At 36.4% G+C, this 10,347-nt stretch overlaps 1 protein-coding gene across 3 annotated transcripts in view; it reads left to right on the top strand.

The window, feature by feature from the left end:
• The window catches only part of LOC106882651 (putative ankyrin repeat protein RF_0381), a 140,321-nt gene that overhangs the window by 99,917 nt on the left and 30,057 nt on the right, over positions 1 to 10,347 (top strand). For all 3 annotated transcript variants that reach the window (XM_014933398.2, XM_014933399.2, XM_014933397.2), the window contains exon 2: positions 7,222 to 7,466. The gene's annotated coding sequence lies outside the window, so the exon portion shown is untranslated. The remainder of the gene's footprint in view (positions 1 to 7,221; positions 7,467 to 10,347) is intronic.

Genomic DNA, 10,347 nt, shown 5'->3' with positions numbered 1-10,347 from the left:
GGCGGGTTAGCAGAAAGACAGACAGACAGACAGACAGACAGACAGACAGATAGATAGATAGATAGATAGATAGATAGATAGATAGATAGATAGATAAGTAGACACATATTCACATTTTAACACTCATACACGTACTTTTAAACACATTTACAAATTACATTTAGTTTATTAAACAAATGACACAAACAACTATTTAATACTAAAGTCGGCAATGCGTTTTATTATTCACATATATAAAAGGAAAACCCTGTTTTCTTTGTCTTGGCACACCTACGACCACACGTCATTTGTTAAGCTTGGGTTGATTGTTTTTGTTTTTAAAAGACGTTGACTTAACAATTGCTATTTGTTTCTTGTTTTCTTTTTCCGAGACACAATTACAGATTTTCAACAAAGTGTTGGGTTACAATCATTAAAGTCTTGCTCTAAATTATTGATATTTACTCTAGCAACCGCAATTGATTGGCTGAAAAAACAAAATCGGGCCAGGCTAGATTTGAATTTAATAAAATAGATACATTTCGGTTTTAGCTTCCTCCAGCATCTTGATAATAGTAATAATTGTGATTTCTCTTGACGATTTTTATGATTTCTTAAGACAATTTCTTTTTAATTTCTTTTAAATTGAATAAAAAACCGTTTAAACGATTTAACTCATTTCACAAGATACTGGTTCTCGTTTTATCAATTTTGCATCTTTAATTTCTATCTTGTAATAATTTTGTGCACGTTTGCTCGTCAGTATTGCCTAAATTGTAATAATTGTGTATAGCAAATAAATGAGAGAAAGAAAAAATATCAGTTGAAATGGTTCTTTATTTTCATCGTCACAGTATAAGTTACAACTTTTTCGATTATTTATTTATTTATTTGACTTTGGTCAATAAGTGTTATTTCCTAATTGCCTCTATCTAGAAATCAAAGGAAATGACTACTATTCCCTTCAAATTTCGCTTTTGTGACATGGACTTCAATGTTTTGAAATTGACCTTTTTCCATTACATTTCAAACAGATTCAGCACTGAGTTGCTGAAGCAGAAATATCGTTATAGCAAATATTCTACTCAATACCACAGATTTGCTTCTCTGTTGCTTGACCATAACCATTTGAGCATGTCCCTTAGTGGTTGACAATATGTGTATCTCTGATCATGAGCAGGAGTAGCCATGTGTTTAGAGAGATTCTTTAGGGGTTTGATTAACTGTAACAAAAGCAAAGTTTGAAGAAAATATTTCTTGGGATATGTAAATAGGAAATAATGGTCGCTACCCAAAGACAAAAATTATGTTATACAGTGTTATTTGCCATTCTGTTATACATTCTGTAGGTAGTTCAGTTCATCTTTTGTTGACTGCTAGAAGAATAGATGACGGAAGGAGAGAGAAAGAGAATAAGAGGATTTACCTATCTGTGTTGACAAGTAGAGCGGTTGAAAGTTGTACAGTCGCGCGACGACAACCCATAAGTAAATGGAGAAAAGGAGATGCTCTTCGGCTATGCATCAAGCGACTAAAAAGGGTAAAACCGATTTTGGGTCGTCTTTTATCTGTCCTGAATCGACTCGAAAGGTAACAGGTTAACAGTTGAAACTCATAAATCTCTTAATGCAAAAGCCGAGAACAATAAAAAGGAACTGGTAGAAAAACCTGGGCTAGGTTTCGTATCTTAGTTAATAATCTAGGAAGCTATCCATTGTCATCTTTTTTCTATCGAGAGATACAGAACTAGCTCGTGTAGGCCTGAAGGAACGAGACAATTATTCAAAAGGAGGAGCACAACCAATTAAATTGATCAGAAACATTTTGCTGGTATGTTTAATGGACTCCAGCGAGACGGAAGGCAAATTCGACCCCGATTTTATCAGTTACCTCGATACTAAATTTCACGAGACGAGTTTCTTTACATGTTCTTTATCTTTCATCTTATCTAATTCATTGTAGTATATTTCACAACGGAGAGTCTTGTAACCTGTTGTTGTTGTTGGTGGTGGTGGTAGTGGTGTGTATGTGGGGAGGGGGACTGTAGTTTAACCCTAGGTAAGCCCTGGTAATTGACAGACAAATAGGATGGAATTTAGTTTTAAGGCGTTTTAACTGCGATCATTCCGTCATTTATTCTAGCTAGTGGTATGTTATATTAAGCTCCCCCCCCCCCAGTCTGAGAGAGCTTCAAACACAACCCTTCTTCTTCCGACTAAACTTTCTTACATTGTCTAAAGGTCATGTATCTATAGATAAGTGGTACTGTTGATTGAATCGACTGTGAACTACTACTTGTATTATCAACTTGGGAGGAATGATTTGAAAAGTCAAGATGCGTAGATATGAAACTAAAGAGACGTAAATGCTGTAAAAAAATTGTAGCCATTCTATCACTATCAGTTCTGCCATGAACTGTTCTTTGCTCTCGTGAACTCTGAAAGAAACTCTCTCGAATGGTCAATAATATTACGTCGTTTAGATACCACTACAGCTCTGCTCTTCATGTAGCTGTCCAAGGAACAATACATTGGACATGAACCCAGCACTGAAAGCTAAACAAATAAATTTTATAGTGCTGCTTATATCACTGAACTACTCTACCAACCTTTAACTTCGTTGAACTCTATTGAGTTGGATGCTGGCTGTTGTGATTCGGCCGCAAGTACAAGGCAATGGCAGCCATAAAAAAAATCTCTGTATACCTGAACTAGCAGCTAAATATCCCTTATTTTACGCATACCCTATCTCTTTAAAACAAAAGGTAAGAACGCATTAGATAATGTAATGTAGCACACACTCTCCCATAAAAGAAGATCGTATTTGCTTGAATGCATTTGATCATAGGTCTAATCAGTTAGAACTTACTAGGGACTAAACGATAACTCAATGGCAGAGACAGTTTATGAAACGTTCAACGATACTCTGCTGCTCGATTGCCCAAACTCTTATTTTTTGGAATTGGAAGATTCATTCATGAAGAAAATTATAACTATATCAAATAGTAAAGACAGGGTAGCTGGATATTCATGCCAGGCGATCTAATATTTGTTTCACATTTAAAAAAAAATTGTAGCTTCAGTAAGGATTTATAGTGATGTAATAGCAAAATAGACCGAATATTTACAATAAGGAAGGAAAGTGGGGGGTGAAATCACAAAGTGAAGGTTGGTTCACAAAGGTTTATTTAGAAGGTTGTACTCAAAAGTAAAGACTTTCGTGTGAGGATGAATAAGGAACTTTGTTTAAAATGATGTGGGGCATAGCATTGATGAGCCAGCATAGGATTACCCATTGTGCGATTGTAATTCCTTTGCACGAGTAAATTAAACAGGAACAGACAAGTAAGCCAACAGCTGAATACTTATAAATCATATTACGTATGCGCGCGCGCGCACGCGAGTGTGAGTGCAAAGGTATATATAATTAAGAAACGTATATATGATAATGATATATGCATGTTGTAGTAGTTGTTGTAGCTACAGCAACAGCAGCAGCAGCAGCAGTAGCAGTAGTAGTAGTAGTAGTAAGGTGTCTGCAAATCAACAAAGAATAAGAGTACTCAAAGCAGTATTTATTTTATATTACAAAGTTGCTAACAACTTGCAAAGTTTCATAAGTTTTTAGCGGCACTGATACTATATACATACATATATATGCGCGCGTGCGTGTGTCTGCATAGGAGGAGAGAGAGAGAGACAGGCAGACAGACAGAGGCTTATAACTTTCAGAGTTGAAACGATTCCAATAAGAGACATCTTTCATAAAAAAAAAGTTTAACCCTTTCTTCAATTTTTCAATGCATTTTTCATTTTCTTCAAGTTTTTTCAACAAAGCCTTTTCAAATTGAGACACAACTATACAAATGTTTCCTTCTTCTACACTTGCAATCAGGTATTTCATATTTTTTCTTTTGATATCTAATGCGCTGGCATTGTCCTTATTCACGGTCCGAATTGCTTTGTTGAAGAGTCAAAGGTAGAGTTGAGCCAGCCATGTACAGACCATTTATACATTTTTTCAAAACCATTATCAATTCTGGACAGTATGTTGGAAACAAAAGTAGGATGTAAATAAGTTTTCAGCTACTAGTAATTTTGTTTTACCATTTAGTTCTCCCATATCGCAATAGCATTTTATATTCCACTCTGGCAAAGTCACAAAATTCTTTTAGCTACGTTACATGAACTTTGTGCATGTACTTTCCAAAATTGTTTTGGCACGTTTAAGCATATTAATCGTATGCCACATCTTGTCTAACCGTAACCCTATAGGTTTTGAAGGACACAACTGTAAGGAAGTACTGGAGTTATAATTATTAAAGAATTTTAATTGAGCATAATGTTAACAAGCGAAGATGTAAGCGATGTGCGTCAGCAATTTCTAACTTTTTATGCGATGTGCACCAGCAATTTCTAACTTTCCATGCGAAGAGCGCCAGTGTTTTTATCTTTACATGTGAAGTGTACCAGAACTTTTTAATATTCCCTGCGAAGTGTACCAGTTATATTTTGTTTGATCTCCGCGCACAACGAGCTCAAAAATATTGAGAACTCCTGCCCCAGTGATTCTGCCACTCCATGGCCATTATGAATGTTGATAACATCAAATTTTCTCAGTTCAATGATAGATTTAAAAATTACTCCTGTAACTGGTTTCGAAGGCCAGCAATTTTAAGGTGTTTGTGGGGAGTAGGTAAGCTGATTAGATCGATCCCAGTGTTTAACTGGTACTTATTTTATCGAAACCCCGCCCCCACCCAAAAAATAAAAGGCAAAGTCGACCTTGGCGGAATTTTAATCCAGAACGTATAGAGGCAGAAGAAATGAAAAGCCGCTAAGCGTTTTCTTCGACTTGCTGACGATTCATTCAACTCACCGCCTTTGTAATAATTCTTTCTATTATAGACACAGGCCTGAAACTAAAGGGAAAAGGGGTAAGTTGTTTACATCAGCTCCAGTGTTCAACTGATACATATTTTATCGTTCCCCAAAAGGATGAAAAGCAAAGTTGGCTTCAGTGTAATTTGAATTCAGAACGTAAAGCCGTGCTAACCATTCTGCCAACTCACCGACTAATTATTCCAGTTATTAAAATGATGTGATTCTCAACCTTGATCACTGTATAATCATCATTGCCAAGAACTGACACTTGTAGACATTCTCAGGCATTTCCTATTTAAAGGTTACCCGCAAGCTATTGTCAGTTTTTACTTATAAAGGCAAAAATTAACAAAAGCTAAAAAGGACTTAGGTTACAAGTTAAGCAATGAATCAACAACCAGTTGACATAGCTGAGTAACTTCCAAGTTTTCATCCCGTAAAATATTTCTTTTGTTTGATTAGCTTGTTTCTGTTGTGTTGCGTTACACATGTATTGAATGAAAGTAGACGAAATCACGTACTTCCTAATAATCATCAAAGCTCGATGAATAATAACATAACAGCACACTGAGTTACATTAGTAAAGTAAATGAAAGAGAGGTATATCCTTTATCAAGGTGTGTAGTCAGTTGGTTGATCGAATATGAAAAGTGAGTTCTTCGAATTTCAAGCTTTGCTAGCTGCTACAAATAACCGGAAACATTATGCCAAAGAAAGGAGTAATAAATGGACCACTCAAACAGTAAAAGTTTCTTAATTTTTCTCTCTTTCAAAAGGTTATTATCGATTGCAGATCAGGCCTATTCATGAAGATTGGGAACGTAGTAATGGCCCGTGCTGGTATGACCTGGATTAGAAATCAAACGAAAAAGATGTGTGTTGTTGAAAAAAAAATGAAGTCTAATCTTTCGTATTTTTGTTTTGTTTTGTTTCGTCTTTACTATAGCCAGTGTTTCATCTCACAACGAGACATTAGACATCTCTCCAATTATAGTAATCGGTTGCAATCTGGGAAGGCCTAAAACTGGTAAACGTAACTTACTTCATATTCAAGCTAATGTACAACAACAAAAAAAAATTCCTCAACTAAAGCGATTCAATGACAATAAACAATAATCATTTTCAATGCGATATTAATTTAAAGTGGAGTAAATTTGATTTTATTTCTGTATACATGTTACATAAAACGTAGTTTGAGTCGAAAAGAGGTCAGTTGAGAAATTAATGTAAAGCGAAAACAAAAACTGAAAGGGAGAAATAAAAATATTTTGCGTAATAATAATAATCACTCTAAATTAGTTTATACATGAATGATCATACATTACAGTGTATGTCTGGTATTGTGTGTATATATTTATTTGAGGATACACATCTAAGTGTATGCGTGTGTGTATACATGTTTTCGTTGTGTATACAGGTTATTTCGCTGTATTAAAGTAATTGGAAAGGACTGAAGTTTACCTAGTGTACTTTAAAATATTCCAAGTGTGATGATAATGACATACACACACACACACACGTACAATTAGAGATGGTGGGGAGGGAGTATTTTTGTAATTTTAAGACGCATTGTGAAGATATCGGTTTGTAGCACATCATTTTTGTGCAGGCAGCCCCCGGAACATTAGTCATAAACTACTTCTGTGGTATTATAATGTCTGTTTTATGTTTGTAGTATTTGTTTTCTCATAGATTCCTCACTTATTTAATTCTCGCTATGTATCAGTTACCGTGCCAGCATAATCAATGCTTTTTTTTTCTTTTTATCTTCATCGAAATCATAAACATTTTGTTGTACATCATCTCTGTAAAACTGCATCGACCACACTATCAGATGTTATACACAATTGATCACAATGCGCTTCCAGTTCTTTCTTGATTGCGCCTTTCTTTTCCATTTTAGTTTAAATCGTTTAACAAAATCGTCCTCCCATCGTTGTGGAGGCCTGCCGAGTGGTCCTGCATGAAGACGTATTTGACAGCTACAGCAGTACATCTGCACACAGGACGAAAAAGCCTATAAAATATCAGTTTCAAATTTTGGCACGAGACCAGCAATTTCGGGAAAAGGAGTCGGTTGATTATATTGACCCCAGTGCTCGTTTGGTACTTATTTTATCAACCCCGAAAGGATGAGAAGCAAAGTCGAACTCAGCGGAATCTGAACGCAGAACATGAAGACGAGCGAAATGCCGCTAGGCATTTTGCCCGGCGTGCTAACGTTTCTGCCTGCTCGCTGCCTTAATAGCCTATAAAATATCAACACAGATTAAATATTACTGAATTTTAGAGATTTCAATTTAATTATATCTTTAAAATTTGTTTTGTCTTCAGTTATTTTATATTTTCTCTCCTATAGGCTACAATCGTTGAGATTGGATAAAGAATTCATATTTATGGAAGAACAAGCATTTTGTTGATTATCGGGATGAACTGACAATACTTCAACTACCGAAATAGTAACAACTACAAATATATCAGCTCTTGAAGAAGAACCAAAGAATAATACTAATACCAATCCAAGAGAGAACAAAGCGTTATATCATCCGTTATTTGTGAATGTCTAGAGACAATCATTTAACATAACATTTTACATCGCTGAATGTAAGTATAGTCGTTAATAATTATTTTTATGTATTACACTGAATCAGATTCGTTCGCCATCTCTCCTCCTCCCATCTTTCACTACCTCCTCCTCCACCTCTTCTTCTTCTTTCCTTCCTTCCTTCCTTCCTGTATTTTCTTTTTGAGTTAACGAGTTTTTTCACCAACTTTGATCCCACAAGTTACTTAGTATTCACGCAAGGACGTATGCTTATACACATGCACACCAAATTATTCATACACAACTGTAACAATCTCTCCCTTACTTTTTCTCTCAAAATATGTGCGTTTGTGTATATTTGGAGTAGAAAGGCAAATATATATGCGGTTGCATGTTTGCTTCGATTTACAACCATGTGCAAAAAGATGTCCAATACAATAAGAGGAAGCACAACTATCTCTCTAATTTCCCAACAAAGCGATGTAATCAGGGATTAAAACCGATTGCATTCTTAGAGGTTAATGATTTGTTAAGAGATATTCAGCATAGCTTCCTTTTATGTAAAAGCTGCTTCCCACAACTGTTGAAGTATTATGACTGGATACTAAAGCAGTTGCTAAGCCATTCAAACATAAATATCATATACCAAGACATTTGGAAGACTTTCGATAAGACTAATCAATATGAGTTTTAAATACACCCGTTAAATTGCTACAAATAACGGTAGTCTTTCATTAAGTCAAACATTCTTAGCAGAGTACCATATAGATAGGTAAATAGATAGATAGATAGATAGATAGATAGATAGATAGATAGATAGATAGATAGATAGATAGATAGATATTAGCGACAGAGGCAATATTAATACCAAGAAGTAATAGTTATCCCCCACTTAAACGTCAATGTTCTGTCAGAACAGACTATACTGCAGTAAGAAACTCTCATATTGGCTTTTGGTGCAAAATGCACTCTGTTTATATCTCTAGCGGTGAGATAAAACCCCGCTACCTCCAGCGCCAAATGTGTGTGTGCGTGTGTCAGCATGCATGCATGTATGTATGTATGGTGAAGGCGCGTGGCTCAGTGGTTAGAGCGTCGAGCTTACGATCGTGAGGTTGTGAGTTCGAATCCCGGACCGGGCTGCGTGTTGTGTTCTTGAGCAAGACACTTTATTTCACGTTGCTTCAGTTCACTCAGCTGTAGAAATGAGTTGCGACGTCATAGGTGCCAAGCTGTATCGGCCTTTGCTTTTCCCTTGGATAACATCGGTGGTGTGGAGAGGGGAGGCCGGTATGCATGGGCGACTGCTGGTCTTCCATAAACAACCTTGCCCGGACTTGTGCCTGGAAGGGTAACTTTCTAGGCGAATCCCATGGTCAGTCATGACCGAAGGGGGTCTCAGATGTATGTGTGATAGTCACAAGAAAGGGAACCCAATATCACTAGCTTAGAAAGTTTCGCGAAGTCACTTCTAAATTTTAAAATTGATGAAGTTAAAGGTCAGCTTCAGTGCCTGTAGGTTGATGGGCTTTAAGAAAAACGTGAATCCCAGAATTTTATGATTTTGGAGCGGCATTGAGCATTCTGGAATGGAATGTTTAGTGCGAGTTCAGTGAAGTGAGACACAGTAATGGTGACAAGAAAAGGAAAGAAAAATATGCATGGATGGAAGTAGTAGGCAGTTAGTTAGTTCAGACAAGCAAAGATCATTGTTGTAATAGTAGTAGAAGAGACAAAGAGAAGAAATAATATGTCTGTTAGCTACTGACTGCGACGTGTGGGTGATTGAGGTTCAATCGAATGGCTTTCTATAGTATGTGATCGAGAATGTTAGAGTGTGTGACGCTGTACCAAACATGTAATCAATACTTCGATGTATTTCAGCCTAATTATCAAAACTAATGTCCCAAATTTTAAATGAAATGAAATTCTTGTATTTATGATGAAGTTTTGACAGTGTGTATGTATGTATGTATGTATGTATGTAGGTAGGTAGGTAGGTAGGTAGGTAGGTAGGTATGTATGTGCGTGTGTGTGTACGTATATGCGTTTGTTCGCGGACGTGCATTTGTATATATAAATCAGAGGTTGTGAAGTGAAACACCTAAAGTAACTTTTATGGTTTTAGCTGCTATTCATGAGGTTTTGTGATCATCGTCGTCGTCGTTGTTGTTGTTGTTGCTTATCTTTAGGTCAATCTTGATTAAGTAAACCTATGATCAAAGCCATTCAAGCCATGACCTTCCCGTTTTTCTTTTCTTCCGACACATACTCCAAGGTGTCTCTTTCTAAGAGTGCAGGATGTAATATGAGGCAGTTTTTTGATGTACATAGTTAACTAAGTGTTTGTGCTCTTGAAAGAAACTAGGTTGTCACGTTCACATTAAATAGTGCTCTTAAGATCTATCTGTACATAGATGAAGTGTGTATTTGGTGTGAGGTGTTTCGGTTTGTGTGTGGATAGCTTCTACGTAAGGAATGTTAAGGAGTGCGCGCTGCTAGATGTGACAGTGTGTTGGTTGTTAATGTATACTCTTGTGTGGTGACACGACTAAACATTGAATTCATCAGAGTGAATAGCTGCAACGATGCAGTCTCCTTCCTAGGAAACCGAGTCCAGAATTGTTTAAAGACTAGTGAATACAGCAGATGGGAAACTTAGCTAGGCGGTTAAAATGGCAGACATGACCGAAAGCTTTACAAATGTCAAATGAAACAGTATTGTTTTCACCAATGTTTTCGAAGGCCAAAACCACTAGTGAATGCCATAGAAAGAAAGTCAAGAACTGAAAGTGGTGATGGAAATAATTTTAAACAACTCTTTCTATGACTTTTTAAATAGGGGGGGGGGCGATAGATTGGTTGCTTCCACAATCAGAGATTGCAAGGATGGAGTGACACTGTAGCGTATTTCCAAAAATTGGTATATACTTTACACAC

This window comes from Octopus bimaculoides, chromosome 3 (genome assembly GCF_001194135.2).
Source record: "Octopus bimaculoides isolate UCB-OBI-ISO-001 chromosome 3, ASM119413v2, whole genome shotgun sequence".
NCBI classification, from domain to species: domain Eukaryota; kingdom Metazoa; phylum Mollusca; class Cephalopoda; order Octopoda; family Octopodidae; genus Octopus; species Octopus bimaculoides.
The sequence above is the reverse complement of the archived record's forward strand: the minus strand, read 5'-3'. Positions and strand labels throughout refer to the sequence as shown.